The 20234-nt window shown below is 34.2% G+C and overlaps 1 protein-coding gene across 11 annotated transcripts in view; it reads right to left on the reverse strand.

Moving 5' to 3' along the window:
* LOC105209978 (protein scalloped) overlaps window positions 1-20234 on the reverse strand; it is a 245133-nt gene that overhangs the window by 96851 nt on the left and 128048 nt on the right. For 2 of the 11 annotated variants that reach the window (XM_054232376.1, XM_054232375.1), the window contains exon 1: window positions 1-730. This exon is cut by the window's left edge and continues 1850 nt beyond it. The exons of 7 other annotated variants lie outside the window; for them this stretch is intronic. The gene's annotated coding sequence lies outside the window, so the exon portion shown is untranslated. Of the gene's footprint in view, window positions 731-20234 lie in introns of those variants that run through there. 2 more of the 11 variants (XM_054232385.1, XM_054232384.1) reach the window with 1 other exon arrangement.

A 20234-nucleotide genomic window follows, 5' to 3' on the forward strand; every position in this document is an offset into this window, starting at 1 on the left:
CAGAATATTTGAGTTCATATATCTTGTGTGGACCAGATATAAGGCATATTATTTACATATTTTCCTACGCATTTTGGAATATATTTGCCTCATATTTCGAAGAGTTCATTTGAGACACTTTAAGTGATTTTGCTTTTGGAGAAATATGTTTAGGAGTTATCTCGAGATCCATTCGCTATTGGAACTATGCAGAACTATCAAAGGCAGTCGAGCATTTAACAAAACTCGAGAGCTTCGTATGGATCTTTGCGAATTATTGTGGTTGTAGAGGTAGAATACACTGCCCAAACAATTTGTAGGAGGTGCTGAGTTAACAGACAATAGGTAGATTTAAATCCGGGTCTGTTCTGATAACTTACACTCGACTATAGTGGAAACAGTTTTGGAAGTTTGAATGCTACCGAGTTAACAGACCTTGGTATATTTAAATCCGGGTGTTCGGACTCGATCATCGTGGAAACAGCTTTTGGAATCATCTCAAGAACGCTCTGACTACTAAAATGCTCCGGAATTCTCATTGCCCCATTAGCACGTGGAATAAAAAGTTTGAAGTGGATTAAACATCAAAGTAAAACAGAAAATGTCGTCGAATAAAAGGTGGAAAACAGATTGCGAGTTCCTAGAGAGTTCGTAGACAGTGATCAGTGGTAGTAAAGGTGGTATGAGGCTTTTGGAATTAGGTGGGATCAGACCTTAGACACATCTAATCTAGAATTAGGATCTATAGTTCCAATTACGTGGACCAAGTCTTACCGAGAAGGTTTTACTAGGCAAACATACCTCTGTGTGTTAAAAGGATGTCAAATTCATTTTATTATACATCAAGTTAGTAAAATACAATCCGCTTGTTGGTCGTCAAGATATTGTCTTAATATGTGGTCAATGGTAAAGGTATGGTTGATCCAGAGTTAGCACGTTTCTAAATCCTACGGTTGGGAGGAAAACCCTTCATCCTTGTATAATGTATATATTCTCAATAATGATTAATTTCTCTCTAAAGTCCTCTCTCGACGAACCAAAATCAAACTCTACAAGTTGCTCTTCATTCCCGTACTGCTTTATGGTGCTGAAACGTGGATGATGTCGACATCCAATGAGACGGCACTAGGAATTTTCGAGAAAAATGCTTTGCGAACGGACCATACGTTCTTTGAACATTGGGAATGGCGAATACTGCAAACGTTGACACGATGAGCTTTACGAGTTATACGACATCCATAGTTAATAAAAATACTGAGGCTTCGCTGACTATGCTATGTGGTTCGGATGGATGAGATCGATTCAACTTTGAAAGTGTTCGATGCAGTACTCGCTGGTGGAAGCAGAGTAATAGGAAAACCTCCACACCGTTGGAAAGATCAGGAGGAGAGCTACTTGTTTTCGCTTGGTGCTTTCAATTGGCGAAAAAGGGAGACCAATGGCGCGCTATTTTTGATTCGGATATAATCGCGTAAGCGAAAAATATATATATGTATTAAGGATGCATAAGATTTGGACCTGCATAGTATCGAGGACAAAGTTCAAGATAGCTTAAATGGACCTTACGCAAAGAAAAAACTAAGTAAAGAGTATGGAGCGGCTTCCCATAGTTCCAACTTGGGAGGAATTCTTCATTCTACAAACATACTACTTCTTTTCAGTGACGGGTTCTGTGATCGATACGTCGGTTGCTTGCAATTCTTGAACAAAATATTATTTTAAAAAAATAAAATGTATACAAGTAACCATACTTCAATTCACATTTTATAAAGAAAAACTTATTTTTTTAGTTTTCATTATTTTCAAAATTTAACATAATTTCATGAATTTTAGGAAAAGATGTATGTATTTCAAATTTATTTTTTCTCAAATATATATGTATATGTATGTCTTTTTGGTTTCTCACCACAGAATTTATTTGGAATACTTAAATAAAAAAAAATATTTCATATCCAAGCATTTTATGTATGCATTATCTTATGTTCTTCACAGTAAATTTTATAAATAATTTTTCCAGAAAAATTTGCCAAATCGCTTATACAAACATACGCACTCATATATATGTATGCAATACCACAAGCGTTCTTAAAACATGCTTTTTAATAAAATTAAAAAAATTAAAAAAATGGAAAAAAATAAAATAAATATAAATAAAGCTGAAGCTGAAAGAAGAGAAAAAAATTGGAAGAAATAATAAAATTTGTAAATTCAGCTGTTTCGCCGCTGCATTGACGTCATTTGGACAAGTGGCACAGTGAGTGACCACAATGAACGATAGGCCGACAGCGCACGCCAAGCAAAATGGCAACTGTGGGCAGTGCCAGAGTTTTAGATAAAACAAAACAAAGAAAAAAAAAAGAAATCTAATTATAAAGACTTATTCTATATTATGTATGTATGTATGCTTGTGTGTAGAATAGTTTTTTGCGGCGCTGCCAGCAATTATTCGAGACAAAAGCGTGTTTGGCGCACGGTGCCAAGCGCTTATGATTTGTGGGCGCAGAATAAAGTCGCGATAAAATGCGCGTGTGCGTGTGTGAATTTAATAAAATATACAAAAAAAAAAACATAAATATATATACAATAAATAATTATATATGCAAACATATGCTACAAAAAATGAGCAAGCCAAACAGTAGTGTGCGGCAGCAACGTTTTTATAATTAAAAAGTCAATAGAAAAAGGCAAAAAATACATAATAGAATAATGCGCGAACAGATAAAAAATGGTTATAAATAATAAAATAAACAAAAGCTAACAACTGTCGCGCATATTCATACAACAGCGTGCGAACAAGAAGAAAAATAGTGAAAAAATAAAGCGAAAAACCCAAGCCAGCGCGCAGTCTCGATCGCGATTCCAGTTCACTCGCGACGCGGCACTGACTCATAAAAATCAACACGCCTCAGCGGCTCAAGCCGTTAGAAGTGGTGTGTGTGTATGTGTTGTGTTGCTGTGTAGAATTGCTGACTGACTACTGACTGGTAACCCGTTCCGCGTAGTCGCGCAAAAAATTAGCGAGTACTCATGGGTACAGCCTCCACCGCAGCGGTAGCAATGCACGCAATATTCACTGATATGCAGACATATTTATATTTGAGCACAGTGTGTTTGAGCTACTTCTTTTTGAAGTAAAATTTCAAAAGAGAGAACTTTAGTACTACTTTTCGGAGAATCTCGAACTCACTTTATAAGAGTCTTCGGTTTTTAGTTGAATGAAAATTGTTACAACACCAAATTTTCAATTTTTGATTTTTCCAAATCTACATATTTATTTTTTTCTCCATCTTCAAGACAAATATTTCTAGATCTAATATTCTCCTGAAAACATCTTTTATCAGATTTAGGTATCGTCATTCTATTGACGGGTGGATCTTAGAATCATAAAGGCTATCCCATAAACAATCCAACTAATGATGAAAATAATGCATATTACTAATAGCGCCCTTAATAAGTGAATAATTTCGTGATTGGAGACAAATTTCAAAACTTTAGCAACCAATCCTGAAGATTTCATCACCTAGACTTTACTTGTAACAGCTTGAAGAAATTAGTATAGATATAGACATCGATAAAACGAGGATACACTGACATATGGAGGAAAAGCTCTGAGAGAGCTACTGCTTGTAAGTACAATAAAAAGTTCTGAGGACGAAACTTTTTGGAACGCTTAGAACAAATCAAATAATTAAAAAAATAAAAAAATACCAATGATAATTTAGAAGTCAGAAACTAACTGAGAATCCTAACGAAACATGGCAGATAATCTCCTCAAATTAGAACTAATCTCTTAAATAATCTGAACTCACTTCTTATTATCTTGCAAAAGGATGATACTTATTCATTAACTTTTCACCTACATGTTAAGGAATTTTTCAAATTTTTATTTGAGAGGAACTTGCTCAATTTAAAGGTGAAAGAATACATATAACTAAATTGAACCAAATTTTTATTTGTTCGGGACTTTAATACAATAAATCTATACAAATTAACACTGGTACATAACCTATTATTAATTATTTTACTCAATACTTCCTCTAAGAAAACTATCTAAACCCTGTAGATCATTTAATAATCAGTACTATTTCATTTTTTTGAATAACATCTCTATATTTCTGAGATCGTTCATAAGTAGTGGACCCTAATCATGACAAATCAATTTTTTTATCATATTATAGACCAAGAATATAGAACTAATATATAATAAGAATATGAAAATATGATATGAAAATTATCTCTAGGTTAGGTTAAAGAGGCTGACCATCGCATCAGGTTTCGCGATGGATCCCATTTGATGACAGAAAACTTATAGGTATGGATGGCAAAGAAGATTTTTACTTATCGCCGTAGCGCTTTAAGCCTATCACAAATTTTATGATGCGACTAATGTCTAATTCGGTAAGTTCGCATGGTTCGCCTAAAATATGGCTGTCTAGATGTTCCAACCTCAATCTTGCGTACGCTGGACAGTGCAGCAGGGAAATTATCTCTAATTTACCTCACATGAATTACAAGAAATGTTCTACAGTAACGCGGAAATTGGATTTTTCAATTTTGACAGCGCGTAACTGCTTGACGTTAGGTGCGGGAGATCAAAGAATGAATGAGAGAGTGACAGTTCCAGGATATAATTTTTATAGAACCATATAAAATAAAATAAGCTGAGATTGAATGAGAAGTCATCAAAACGTAGAGCAAAAATTCCATATTACTTTTTTAGTCAGCAGTCTTTCTTGATTTCAACAAATATATATTTTTTCAGGTTAGGCGTTTAGTTTTATAAGAAAGAAGAAAGTCTCTAAGGCTCATTTGACTTTTCTTGATTTATTATTTTTTAAACTTACTTTGCTTATAGATTTAAAAAAAAAAAATAATATTGGAAGTTTTTTCTAAAAAAAATAAAAAATTTCACAAATTAAACTATTCAATCCCACTGTGCGCTACTTAAGTTTAGGTGGTAATCACAATTAGTTGCTGATATTATTTGTTTGAATTCTATGACTTCTTTTGTTTTCCAATAATTTTTTTATTAATACTACATAGTTATAGCTAAATAACAATTCCACAAAATAATTAAAAAAAAAAAACAAAGAAATAACAACAACTCCAAACATGAAATAATCAATCAATGTGACTTTAGGGGGACTTTTGGGTTCAAAAGGCCTAACGGTGCTTGTTGTTTACAATGCGTTTAATATTTCTTAACTTTTATTGTTTTATTTTATTTTTTGTTGTTTTAGCATTTATTTCTATTGCAATACACACTTTGCTGTTGTTGGTGTTGTTGTTGTTATTATTGCTGCGTATTTCACAACACGACCACACACACGCGCGCGCTTATCAGTTTTTATTAGTCAGCGCTACCGATTTTTTGTCGGTGGCAATTGTAAGCCCGCCGCCGGGAGCGCAGAGCACTATGGAGAGTGACAAGAACAACAACAATAAAAGCAAAGCGCCAACAAAGCGCTGCTCATGTCGTGTGTCATCAACTGTGGTGGACAATGGGTGAAGTAGCAACAACAAGAACAGCAATAACAGCAACACGCAAGCGACTAACACACACAAACACACTAGCGGCTACCACGGACTCCGGTGCCTTTCCCGCTCGATTTTTGCGCGCTGACCAATGTTTGTTTTGTTATTGTAAATATGCCGTGTACATTTCTACACTATTTAGTTGTTGTTGCATTTGCCCCTGCGTGTAAACAAATGTTGTCAAGTCGATTTTTTTCGCCAAACAAACACACACACACCCACATACATGCGCATATTCATATGTCTGCCTTCAAAAAAAAAAAGAAAACAATAATAATTGAATCAATATTGTTGTGTGGTGTAAATTTATTTATTATTATTTTTTAAACAAATAACGGATTGGCGCGTCGATTATGTTGATGATAATGAAGTTAGCACAATCGCAGTGTAAATATGTCACTGATCTTGTTGAAGTTTTTGACATTTGTGGATCAAACCAATATACTCGTAGGTATGTATACAGTTAAGCATAAGAGACAGAGTCAATAACAAGATGTATAGGCCTAGTCATCGAAATGTTCATTTGTGAAGTGAAAAGTAATTATAAAATATTCATTGCTGTCAATACAAGGTAATTGAAGAAAATTGCTGTGCCACCAAGTTGGTGTAAACAACCCCAACGGCCTCAAGGTATGGATAACAGGGAATGTAGGGTAACCCTTATAATAATCACTGAATACTAAGAAAACAAGGAAAAAAGCATAAACTAATCAAGTCAATGAAAACGGTGACAATTGCCTGGTCCCCTCGTATTCTCCGGATCGGACCCTGTGGCCTTTTCCTCCTTTCAAGATCTCAATAGAATGCTCGCTGGAAAGAGATTTAGTAACAATGAAGATATAGTCATCGAGACTGAGACATATTTTGAAGCAAAAGACAAATTGCTATCGAAATGTTGATCGGAGTTTCGATCTCGATGGGAACAGTGTTGAAGTATAAAATCGACTTTTGATAAAAAATATATTTATATCACCATAAGACTTTCCAGTCTCCCAGCTATAACATTTGAGAACTTTTCGGAAGAACTCGGAACTGAATGAGAACACATAACAGTTGTTTGTGGAAAAAGAATCTTCAACTCGAGTTACGGAAGCAATGAACAATTGGTTATTCAATGAGTGCTTGACCTACAAAATAAACACACTAGCATAACCACTTTTAAACCCGAACCTTCACCAAAGGTCATTGCATGAAATTGGCACCAATAATTCGACATAGTACCCACTCTAGATAGCCGATGTAGATCACATCTTTTGAATCTCAGGAAACGGTGACCATAACTTGCAGACCGATAGGATAACCGTCGCCTTCTTCGGAGCGGGGTGATCCGGCTAAAATCATTAATTCGATTGTTCCTTTGTTTCTTGTATGCGAACTCTGAAATCAGACACACCTTTTTGGGTTCTACATCCGCAAACAAAGAGAACTAGAGAAACATGAGACTGTCTCAAGTCCCTGAAATGAGATCATTGCTCAAAAGCGTTGAAAAGTTGACATGAGACATTATTTGTATATGAACACCTCCATGTTTGGTCTAACCAATTACCCAACTGGACCGCGCATAAAAGTAGGCAATATTTTTCACTTTTAACTGTTATTTTCACTAAAAGAAGCATGTACAGAATTTTCCTCGCCTTTTTCTGAAGGTTCGTCCGTTGAAGTCCGACTGTTGCTTGGTTCGATTACGTCCAACACTGCTGTAAAGTGGTTTTAACTTTCAATCTGTGGGTTTTTAATACGAAATAGTGAAAATTTCTTCAAGTAAAAAAAAATGTTTGGCTTCACTTGATTATGCTTGTCGTAGTAGCGCCTCCCTTATTTCTAGGAAAAAATCGGTATCGACACGGTTGATCATTGAAAGTGAAGGGTGTCAGATGAATAGGTTTGATGGGAGTAAGCAAAGATGTGGAGAAAGAGGCCAAACCCTTTTAGTCTCCTATAGATTATGATAATACCATAAAATTGATTCACTCACAAAAAGAGCTTGTCAAATCAATATTAGTTGCGGCATACATGTACATCTCATAAAATGGCTGATAATTGACCTCTTTAATAACATACTAACACTACGACATTTCGTCTAACCAATCATAAACCCATTTCGACCGCCCATAAATGTATGCTATATTTTTCACTTTTAAGTGTTATTTTCACTAAAAGAAGCATGTACACCAATCCCCTTGCATTTTTTGAAGGTTCGTCCGGTGAAGTCCACTGATGCGACAGTTGCTTGGTCAGATTACGTCCAACCCTGCTGTGAAGAAGTGATCCCATACTTATAGTCGAGTGAGTAAATATGGTACCCATCGTACCGACAATACCAATACGAAATAGTGGACTTTTCTTAAACCATTTTTTAGTGATCAGGAGGTTCAGGAAAAAAACCTGTTTCGACAGGGTTGACCATAGCAAGAGAACGGTGTCGGATGAATATATTTTATTGGCGGAGCAAAGAGGTTGTACCACTGAGAATAAATAATTGTGTCTTTCTCTGGAGGAAAATGTGAAATTATTTAGTCTCCCACAAATTCGGTCAATCAAATTACGGCATAAAAACTCATAAACTAACTAAGGTAAGTTTTCTTTAAGAAAATTATACACTAACAGTACACCAAGTTTGGTCTAACCAATCTCCTACATGAACTACTCATAAAAGTATGCTATATTTTTTGATCTTAACTAATATTTATACTCAAAGATACATATTTACATTCATTAATCACATGACGAAGCTGAATAAATATTAACAGTTCTCCATTTTATTCTTATGTAAAACAATTAAAATAAAAAGGGTTAAAAAAATTAATGGACAATAAAACAATAAAATATAAATAAAATAATCACAAATTTCCTAGAAGTGAGCAGTGAAGCATTTTAAACACATATTTGTTTAACTATATTTACATATGAACACATAAATAATAAATATACACACACACACCCTTCCATGTTTATAAGTATATATTTTAATATTTTTTCTTCATATTTGTACTTTTCCATGGCGCGCACACTCACCGAAAACGGCTTTAAATGACAAAAGTTGCCATATTTGTTGAGTTGGAATAATTTATTCAAATACATTTTTAGAAAACTGTAAAAAAACAACAATAACAAAAACAATAAAACAAAGCGAGCTGCGATAGAGCGCGACAAGATCGTAAATAAATTTGACGCGGCACAAGCGGCGAGGGGAACAGAGGTGCTGGAGAGCCAGAGTGCGAGTATGAGCGAGGGGTTATGGGTGAGGAAGGGAAAACGCTTGTCGCCGTCATGCAGGTGTAAATTTGTAAAACCAATATGGTAAAAACCACTTGTTACGCTTTGGAAAAAAAAACCCAACAACAGCAAATAATTATAATATTAACTGAAATAAAAACAAACGTTGCAACAACAAAGCGCTGTATATAGCAACAACAACAATGAAAGCTGGAAAATTACAGTAAGTAAATAAACACAAAAAAAGCGCTGAAACAATACACCGGTAATGGTCATGTTATGTGCGGTATGATACAGTTTCTGCAACAACAAAAACAAAAACAATAAAAAATTACAACAATAATGTATAGAGTTAAACATAATTTGCTATAGCCAAGCATATTTTTATAAAATATTTAAATCATTTCAGTGTCTATAAGGCAATAAATAAAAAAACAATAAAAAAAAATCTTGAAACAACAACAACAACTAAAGCAACAATAATTCTTTGGTCATAACTCTTTAATAATTACGCCAAATGGAGCAGCTAGCGCCAAAACTTTTGCATAACCACTTACCGCCGGCGCGTAAAAACTATAACAATTACAACTACAACAACAACCAAAGCAGCAATTTTTTAAGAAAAAAAAACGCAAAAAAACGACACGCGAACTGTTTACCATATTTGTTGATGTGTTTATTGTGCGTGGGCGCGCCTTTTATGGGCAAAACTATCGATTACAACTCACAAGCACACACACACACACACATAACTACATATGTATATATCTACATACATGTATGTAAATATGTATCTACTGTTATATTTGCACAGGCACTTAAGTATGCATGAATTGGCTTGCCGCATATGTAACGCCTCGAACGTAGTCAATTTGAATTTTAAACAACAACAAACAGCTCACTTCACTTACAGCATTTCATTATTATAGTTAGATGGGTTTTGGAGATAATTATCGACAAATATGGAAGTGCAATAGTGCACAGTGCTGCAGTGGTGTGATGGTGGCACAAATAATTGGAAAAAAAATAAATAAAAAAGTAAATATTTTTCATTTGTTGTTGTTGTATGATAAAATAATTTCGAAATTTTATTTGTTGGCGTACACATAATTATCAAAGGTATATTTCTTGGACGAAAGTCTCAGAAAAGTAGAGTTAACTTTCTAGGTATACGTTGTGTGTTCAAAAAATAACGGGAATTTTCGTGTTTTGAAAAAAATATTTATTCATTCATCTAAATTAATGTTGTCGCCTTTAAAATAGTTCAATTTCATATTAGGCACTTGTGCTGGCACTTCTTCCAATCGCCGCAACACTTTTCAAATGAGATTTTTCGGTTAGCCTTTGGTTCTTGCACCTATTTATCGTATGCTTGTAAAATGACTACGCTTTAAGGTCCTCTATATTTTTAATTTTTAGAAAAAAGTATCTCCAAACACGCGAATTTAAAAAACGTGACTGTATGTCATCCTTAGTTCTTATTCTTCTTGACTGGCGTAGACATCGCTTATGCGATTATAGCCGAGTCCACAACAGCGCGCCACGCATCTCTCCTTTTGGCAGTTTGACGCCAATTGGCAATACCAAGTGAAGTCAAACCGCTCTCCACCCGGTCCTTCCATCGGAGTGGAGGTCTCCCTCTTCCTTGGCTTCCACCAACGGGTATTGCATCGAACACTTTCAGAGCTGGAGCACTTTCGTCCACCCGAACAACATGACCTAGCCAGCGTAGCCTTTGTCTCTATATTCGCTGAACTATGACTATGTCCTCGAATGACACCTTAGTTACCTTAGACTATATTTTGGAGGGTAAATGAAGTGTTCTATCTGCTAAGATAATTGATTTCCTTAAGAGTGTTGTAACTACTTTCATACTACTTTATAGAACTTTAGGAGATGATTTAGAAGATACTTTAAAGGTAGTAATGGACTCGCCCATAGAAATAAAGTTTGCTTCGAAAACTTATTCGATGGTCCTTCCTTTAATAATTACGCCAAATGTTTTTGATGACTGTGTTGTCTGATGAAGATGAGTTTAAAAAAAGTGAAAAGAGAGCAATGTAAGACCAAGGGTACTAAGAGATTAGTCTCCATTTAGCTTCCCTTTAACTAAAAAGTAAAACTTCTCAGAATTATGATCTTTCATCGTTTCAAAATCCAGAGAAGAATCATTAGGAACCCTTGAATGTAGAGCGTATCCCTATTTCCCTCAATCGACTTGAGAAAGGCAAACAACAAAATTTGCAAAATGGAGATTGCGCTAAAAAACTGAATAAGTTGTTGTTGTAGTGACAAAAACATTTCTCAAAAATATTTAAGAATGTTACTGAGTTGATAATTCTTTGTTGGATAAAAATCCGGGTCGGTTCCAATGCCGAGTCCGACCCGACCGTCATAGGAACGGAGTCTATTAAGACAATATAGTATTAAAAAATGAGATTACCTCCAGAACCTTATCACGAAGTTATTGATTTTGCTGCAGCTGTAAGGAATGTGTGGAGTTGACAACCGACCAAGTTAAAAGTCAGGGTCCGATTACGTAGATCCAACCGCCAGAGAAATGGAGTCTTAATAGAACATTTCCTAACTCGTTCTTAGCATTAAAGCCGAACTATACTGAGAAAATCTGTTTGCTCCTTACAAAATCAATATCCTATGATATTTAGTTTAAAATAGTCCTCTGAGAATATTATGGATATCATTTCTTCAAAAAATTTTTTTTCCTTTTCACTTTCAAATTCAGAATAATCTCTGCAAGTGCAGCAACTTCTGTTTCTTACAACATACAAGTTTGCAAAGTGCTCTCATTTCCATAATATGCATAATGAAGGAATGAACATTCTATCTAACCTCAAAAGACACAAAGAATCGGCGATTTTTCTTAATAGAATGCCGAAAAATTGAAAGTTCGACAGGGCTGTTGCAATAAACACAACCCTGAGGCGGCGGTATTTAAATAAAGCGGAACAACAACCATGCAAATTTATAACAACAAACAATCGCTGTTGTTGTTGTTACATGCGCTTGGCAAAGCGAAATATTTAGAAATCTAGAATTTGAATGCATGAAATTTGCAATTTTCGCACAACAACAAAAACCTATTTCCTAATGCAATTCGCATTTATTATTGTTATTATTCACTCACTGATTTTGTTGTTGTTGTTATTGTGCTTTTAATGCAAATGCGCGCTTTTGATGTGGCCAAAGGCACCGCCGACAGCTGACTTTTTTGCAAAGGGGGAATATACATACACCTATTGAAGCATTTATACTCACGTAGGCATATATGTAAGTGTGTCTGTTTGTATTTGCGATCGCTACACAATAGCGCATCAGCGAAGCAGAACGAATTTGAATGAGCGCAACCAGTGCAATCAAAACCAGTAGCCACAGCAGCAGTCAGCAGTCAGCAGTCAGCCTCAGTCAAGTAGTCAGCCAGTCGTACGGTCAACCTGTTGCGCCGGCGCATATTTCCACAATTCGCACAATGCATCCATATGTGTTGGTGTGTGTTTGTGCTTACTTGTGTGTGTGTATAAGTTCGCTCGTATTTGGTTACTTTGTATGCCTTAATTATCATCAACGTCATCAATAAAATGGCAACAGAAATAAATTACGAATTGAATGCGCATTGAATTATACCCAACGCGATGTATTGGTAAGGTATTTTTGTAGAGTAGAGAATACATATGTAGGTGATGTTAAGTTGAAAAATTTACAGATCCTTTCTACATCATGATGGTAACTTTGGCATACTCATGTCTCATGTTGGAAGATATTTTAAACTACTGCGGAAACATACTTAATCCAGCTTCGTATAATCATTGTTCTAGTACTTATTTAATACTGTAGACCATATCATCTCGAAAATTAATACTGAGGTCCGACTCGAATTGAGCCACAAGTTTAGTATGCTTCGTGATATTTCAAAAAATAGGGTATCCCTTGACTTTAGGAAAAATTCACCTAGATTTTGACTGGAGCGTCTACTTTCGTCCCTGTTGAGACCTGGAATGTTTCTACAATTGAGAATGATTTTTTTTGTTGAACGGAAATACCTTCGAGATAGATTCCTATCTTTCATAATTCAAAGATAAGATATGACAATAAATTCGAACAGATATTAATTGTTTCTTGATCTCATCTCAGAACAAATATTGCAGATCACCAAAAGGCAGCTGATTACCTATAGTGACACAACAATTTTACTGATCTCAAGTATAAGAAATTTATGATAATTTTAATCTTTACAAGGTATGGACTTACACCAAAGTGATTTTATTATATTACAAAAAAAAAACATCTCGGAAAAACTAATGATCTAGTGAAGAATAATACAACGGTATAAGGTTTTATTTCAAAAAGTTATATGAATTTGTTCTGGCAATAAATAGATGTAACTTGCCGAAGAAACAGCCATTGGTAATTAGAAGAAATTGTTTTTTCCTGCTGTTTCACTTGCATCATTATGAATTTGCACCACCAATAGGGAAAACAACTTCTAACATATTCGTAACATGAATATGGTAATAAAATTTTTAAATACGCCTCACCGTTTTCATTTAAATGACGTAGAAGGTTATAGAGAGGCTTCTCGTTGCATTAGTTTAAACAAAAATTCTTAGAACATAGTTCCAAGACGTTGAAAATACTACTAATCAGAAACCGATATTATAATAGTCTATAGAGATGAAGGTTTATATCTTTACATTAGTTTGAAGCATCAACCCGAATTATATGTAGGTCTATAAGTCGGTCTAAAAAAACTAAAATTATCATAATCAAAAATATTAAGGAAATTCCTATAAGAATAGAAAGTAATCTGAAGAGCTTTGATTAAATTGAAAAATAGTTGCCATCTCCATAAAAAAATTAAAAAATTAAATTTTGAAATTTATTTCAAAATATAGGGAAGGATAAGTAATTTGTAAAATGAAGGCTTTAAGAGGCCTATAATTTAGACATACTTTAGAATAGAGAGTGGCCATTATTGACACAATTTAAAAACAATATTGAAAAAATAATCCTCAAAAATTCCAAAAATGTATCGAAAGAAAGAAATTTCAGAAGGTGAAACTTGAGAGGTTTATAATTTACACATATTTTAGTGTAGAGTTACCACCTATTGACAAAATTAAAAAATAAATAAAAAAATATAAAAGAAAAATTAAAAAAAATTTAGAGTTTAGAAAGATTAAAACTTTTTTATTTTTTTTTAAATATGGAATAATGTTGCCACCTATCGAAAAATGTAAAACTAAGTGAACTGAGTGTTAATAGTGACGACGTATTTGAAGGCTTTAATTAACTGTAATTATGGGTTTTATTTATACAAAAAATATTTTGACAGAGTTGCCACCTAACAAAAATAAATTATGAAAACATTAACATTAAAAAAAGTTTTACGATTTATTCTATTTTTTTATTACATTTTTGTAAGTTTTTGAGATTCAAAAATTCCTTTCTAAAAATGAAATAAAATATTATTTTTCGTTTACCAACTAATATTTGCATATAAAATTCATATTTATAGAGAAAATGTGTGTTGGGTTTAAAAAAATATTGAAATTATAAAAACATATCAGCCACCCAGACAACCGCGGCTCCATAAATTCAGCGTAAATAGCAATAAGCAATAAGAAACTAACACAATCAAAAAAGAATCAAGAAGTCAAATAAAAATTGCACGCATACAAATGACTTAAGCGACTTTAATGTGGTTGTTGTAGCGCAACAATAATTACATGCAACAAATGCGTTTTTAATTTCTTTTCTTAAGTTTTAACGCTTGCAACTATTCGTTTAAGTTTTCGTTACTTCAATTCGCGTTTACCGCTACCTTTTATTGCTACTACTCTTTACGGTTCTGCGTTTCAAGCGCCTCAAGCAACCACTTCTCAATCAATACCGGTAGCCAACAAAGCAGTCATTGAGTGCGGACAGCCGAAGGGTAAGTGGAGCTTATAGTGGGGTTAAGAGCTTGGTGTTCTAGCAGCTGTGAGACCTCGCGCAAATTTTGCATTCAACACTTGTGAATTGGCATTGGAGCGCTGTGCTTGAATTGTGTCTGAATTGTTGTTGTTGCTTTTTTATTGTTTCTTATGTTCTTTGCGCATTTATTGACAACTTTGACTCTTGTTGGCTCAACAATTGTTCAATAATACGTTCTTAAGTTTGTTGTAATGTAATTTTTTGTTTTTATTTTCTTTTAATTCTACACCGCACTGCCTCCGCCATTGCCCCGCCTCCTCACTTACCCTCGCTAATCGGTTAATTGTGGCTTAAATGTTGGTCTTATGGCAATCTGGACGTCACTTGTGAGTTGTTATTGTTTTTGCTGATTTTTTTTTTTTGGTTTGTTGTAATTGTTTTTGTTGTTGTTTTCTTGCTTCTCTACTCGGTTACGCTCTAAACTTGACTGCAATCTGAAGTTTCATTGCGATTTTATTCTTTGGCAATTCCGGTTTTCTGCTATTGTGGTTTGGATTGTTGTTGTTGTTTTTACTATTATTACTTTTTGTTTTTATTGTTGTTAATACCGTTTTTTTGTTGCATTCGTTTTGCTTGATTGCCTCGCTTGATTGGATTTGCTGTGATTCTGATTTTTACATGAATTCAATTGCGTTTGTTGTTGTGTTGCGGGAAGTTTCTTCTCTATAAACTTAAAAAAAAAAAATAAAACAAAAATAAATAAATGTAACAAAAAACTTGCTGCAAGCGCTGCATAATTTTCTGTAGCAGCTGTTTTGTTGAGTGCATTTTTTTTTCCTTTTTTATAATTTTCTTGCTTGCCTTATGCTTATTGTTGTTGTTGTTATTGTTGTTGCTGTTAAGCTCACTATTACCGCTGAGACATTACGTTAGTTCGATCGCTTCTTATTGCTTTGGTCCGCATGACTGCGCACCATTCTTGTTCGCAATGTAATTTTTCTTTGTGTTTTGATTTTCCATTTCATTGTTTTGTTTTTTTTTTTTCATTTTTGTTTTAGTCTTTATTTTTTCGTAATTTTTTCTTTGCAATTTTTGTAATTTTTATCATTATTCAATTGTTCATTGCTTTGTTCGATTGCGATCGGCTGCTCATTGCATTTTGCCGTTTTATGCGATTAACCAGTCAGTCAGTCAGTCGGTAACATGTTCGCTCACTTATGCGCCCACCCTTCACTTGCCTTCACTTGGCCTTTCGTGGCTGCGGCGTATGTGCGGTAGCTGTGCTGCGAAACAAAAGACTTAAGCAACGAACGTGAAAATTAAATGCAGCGCTCGTGCGAGTCGATTTACAATATAAACATACACATATCTGCATATTTAGATAGCACATTGTATTAGAGTACATTTAGTATTGTGTTAATAGCATATTTCTTGGTTATTAAAAGCAATATTTTTAAAAGAACTTGATGAATTAATGTATCAAATAGCTTTGAATAATATTGAATTTTGAAAGGATTTTTAAATTGAATTAAATATTATTTTATTGGTTGTGATTATGTATTTAATGTTAAGGTTAATTTTTTAATATTGTTTGACCAACGGTTTTGAAGTAAAAAAGTATGCAACATAATAAGTAAAGTATATGACGTTTTTTTGGTTTTTTTGTATTTGTTATAATTTATTTTTGTTGTTTTTTACCAGTAATTTTCGAAAATTTAATGTTATTACAAAGAATGAAATTTATTTTTTATTAAATTATTAATTAATTTTTCAATTTTTAAAATTATCGACGTAAAAGTATGGAAAAATATAAAAAATCAGCAGAGCATAGAACCTAAAAATTTTGGATATTATTCATATTTATTGCCATATCTAGCACAGTGAAAAATATGAGCTTAAACGAGTTCATTCCTTGTCGCAATGTTTTATATTCCTTTCCTAGTTCACTATAATAAAGGGTGATTTTTTAAGAGCTTGATAACTTTTTAAAAAAAAAAAACGCATAAAATTTGCAAAATCTCATCGGTTCTTTATTTGAAACGTTAGATTGGTTCATGACATTTACTTTTTGAAGATAATTTCATTTAAATGTTGACCGCGGCTGCGTCTTAGGTGGTCCATTCGGAAAGTCCAATTTTGGGCAACTTTTTCGAGCATTTCGGCCGGAATAGCCCGAATTTCTTCGGAAATGTTGTCTTCCAAAGCTGGAATAGTTGCTGGCTTATTTCTGTAGACTTTAGACTTGACGTAGCCCCACAAAAAATAGTCTAAAGGCGTTAAATCGCATGATCTTGGTGGCCAACTTACGGGTCCATTTCTTGAGATGAATTGTTCTCCGAAGTTTTCCCTCAAAATGGCCATAGAATCGCGAGCTGTGTGGCATGTAGCGCCATCTTGTTGAAACCACATGTCAACCAAGTTCAGTTCTTCCATTTTTGGCAACAAAAAGTTTGTTAGCATGGAACGATAGCGATCGCCATTCACCGTAACGTTGCGTCCAACAGCATCTTTGAAAAAATACGGTCCAATGATTCCACCAGCGTACAAACCACACCAAACAGTGCATTTTTCGGGATGCATGGGCAGTTCTTGAACGGCTTCTGGTTGCTCTTCACCCCAAATGCGGCAATTTTGCTTATTTACGTAGCCATTCAACCAGAAATGAGCCTCATCGCTGAACAAAATTTGTCGATAAAAAAGCGGATTTTCACATTTCGAACCGAACACTGATTTTGGTAATAAAATTCAATGATTTGCAAGCGTTGCTCGTTAGTAAGTCTATTCATGATGAAATGTCAAAGCATACTGAGCATCTTTCTCTTTGACACCATGTCTGAAATCCCACGTGATCTGTCAAATACTAATGCATGAAAATCCTAACCTCAAAAAAATCACCCGTTACTTCAAAGTAGCTGCACTTACATACAACATTTTCAAAGAAGCTGTACATCTTTTTAGAAATTTGTTTCAACTTCACGAACAGAATAATTTATGCAATAAAATTCTCACACTAAATGTGAAAAAAGAATATTAAAATTTGTATAAAAATATATAAAGGAAAATACAGAGCACTCAGTTTAAAAAGCGAGCCATCGGAGTCTTCGAAACCTTAAAAAAATGTAATTAATATTTTCTATTTTCATCTAGACGATCAAAAAAAATGGTCGAAAATTTTTCAAAACATATATATGCGTACATATGTATATGTATGTATTTCTCCAAGATACAACTCTGGCATGAGGTGTCAAATTTTTAACCATTCGTATGTACGAGTTGATAGTCCTTGGATGGATAAAACTCAGATCACCAGGGAAACGGATGGTCGGGAAACCCTTCCGATTTGATGTATGTTAGGTTAGGTTCAGAGGTGGACCCACTTGGACAGTTTAAGGCGCATATCTATTGTGATGCTGAAAAAGACTACTGTATGGATCAAAAAAGTGAGCCTTAAATATCCATATTACCATAATGTCCATTCCAGGTAGTTCGCTTGGTTCGGCAACGATATACATATCTACCGAGATTTCAATATCAATCTTGCGAACGGTGGACAGTGGATCCATAGGATCCCTAAACTCATCGCTTGTACGTCTACTCCGCAGTGTTCAGTGAGTACTCTCAATATTGTGGTCGGTCTATTTAGATGTCCAAGAAGCTAGCGAAAAAGTTATAAATCTCAATTAAGAAACAACTCTGAATAGCTATCATCTCTGAGTTACTGCAGCCAAACTATCATGTAAATCAACGACTTCATTCATAGACCAGGAGCTGAAGACTCTGACTGTAGCAGAAACGAAAAATCCCCGGTATGTTTGTCGGACATATTATATGGAAACTGCATTTGTATATAAATATGGGGCTCTTAGTACTGGCAAAACAGAAAATAATGGGTCTGTTCAAGAGATATACTTATAACCACTACAAGAAACATTTACCTCTGAGAGAACAACATAAAAACATTTCGGGAGGTCTAAATACAGAGGTAGTCAAAATTATTTACACACATATTTTTTGCGTCAAAAGTATTTACACTCCGCGATTTAGCCTTTATCCTTGGATTTGGTTTAAGCAAGAGTAGAGATTGGCTTCTATTGCATTCATAACTAACTAACAAAGACTTAAAATATAAAATTTGGTAAATAAAATGCCGAGACCAGTGGAATTAAGGACTATAACTAGATTGGAGACTGTTACTAAGTTTAAGACTCTGGTTTCGGCTTCGGAGTTAGTAAAAATTTATGAAATTTAAAGGAATACTGTTTATAATGTTATTAAAAAGAAGGAGACGAACAATTACAAGGATATTTTAAAGAGATCTGGGCGGAAACCTGTGATAACTCAAAGATAATGCAGGAGATTAGTAGGAACTGTCATACAAAATCTCACAATTAGTCCTGTTAATATTGCAGCAGCATCGAATCAGCATATTGCATGAACAGTCAATGGTGCTACACTGTTAAGGACATTTAAAAATAGTAACATAAATACCTACGTTGTGCATAAAGTTGACCACTTCCGAAACCAAAAGAGCGATATGCCTCTCATTTGCCTTAAAATGCATCCTAAAGCCTGTCGTAGGCAGATAAGGCTGAATTTTAGTTCCAGAGCTTTTTTAGTAAACGCTTTATGCCTTTACCACGTGAAAAGAAGAATAATGCAGTTTAGACGCTAAATGGAGTCGGGAGTGACATTATGATTTTTTGGAAATTTTCCTTACTTCTGTTTTGAAGATTTGGTACTAATTTAGGGACCCTAAATGATCCGGATATATAGGAATTCACATGACCATGCCATTCTAGTGGTCCGTCGGCCTTTTTCAACTATTGACTGCATTTTACAACAGGATAATGCTCCATTTCATAAGGGATCTTTACCTACAAAAGTTTTAAATGAAGCAAATCAAGTTGACCTCCGCCCAGCCCTGACCAAAACTTTAGTCAAAATGTTTGGTCTTTCATTAAATATCAGAGGACAATTGATATAATAACCGAAAACGCTGAAATTACCGACAATTGGTCTAAATTAACTGTTAACTGTGTTGAATCAATTCGGACCATAAAGCAGGCCGGTATTGATGCCAATGGTAATGTAACCAATTATGAATTTATCACCTTAGAATAGGAACTTATACTGAACATTAAAATATTAAAGTTATCATTAAATAAGAACAGGATAATATAGTTAAAGTTGTGTGTAAATACATTTGACTACTGAAAGTCTTCAGTTCATTTGCTTATATCTCCGCCATATTTCTAGCTATTCTTGCCAAACCGACTTCATTCGCTAGGGAATAGATCAAGGCTTACAACAACATATCATTTTGTTACCCGACATCAACAACAAGCGAAAGATTTTTGTGTGAAACTTGTAAAAAAACGTTCGATGTGTAAATCATTTTGACTACCTCTGTATATCAGCGGTTCTTCAATAGTACTTCCTGTAACAACCTTTCTACATATAATTTACAATAACGGCAAATTAAAATTTTGAAAAGAAATGAGAACATAATAGAACACCAGAAATTGAGTAATTCTTAGAAAGTGTTATTTTCGTAAAAAAAATATTGTAAAACT

The sequence above is a fragment of the Zeugodacus cucurbitae genome, chromosome 5 (assembly GCF_028554725.1).
Source record: "Zeugodacus cucurbitae isolate PBARC_wt_2022May chromosome 5, idZeuCucr1.2, whole genome shotgun sequence".
Classification (NCBI taxonomy): Eukaryota; Metazoa; Arthropoda; class Insecta; order Diptera; family Tephritidae; genus Zeugodacus; species Zeugodacus cucurbitae.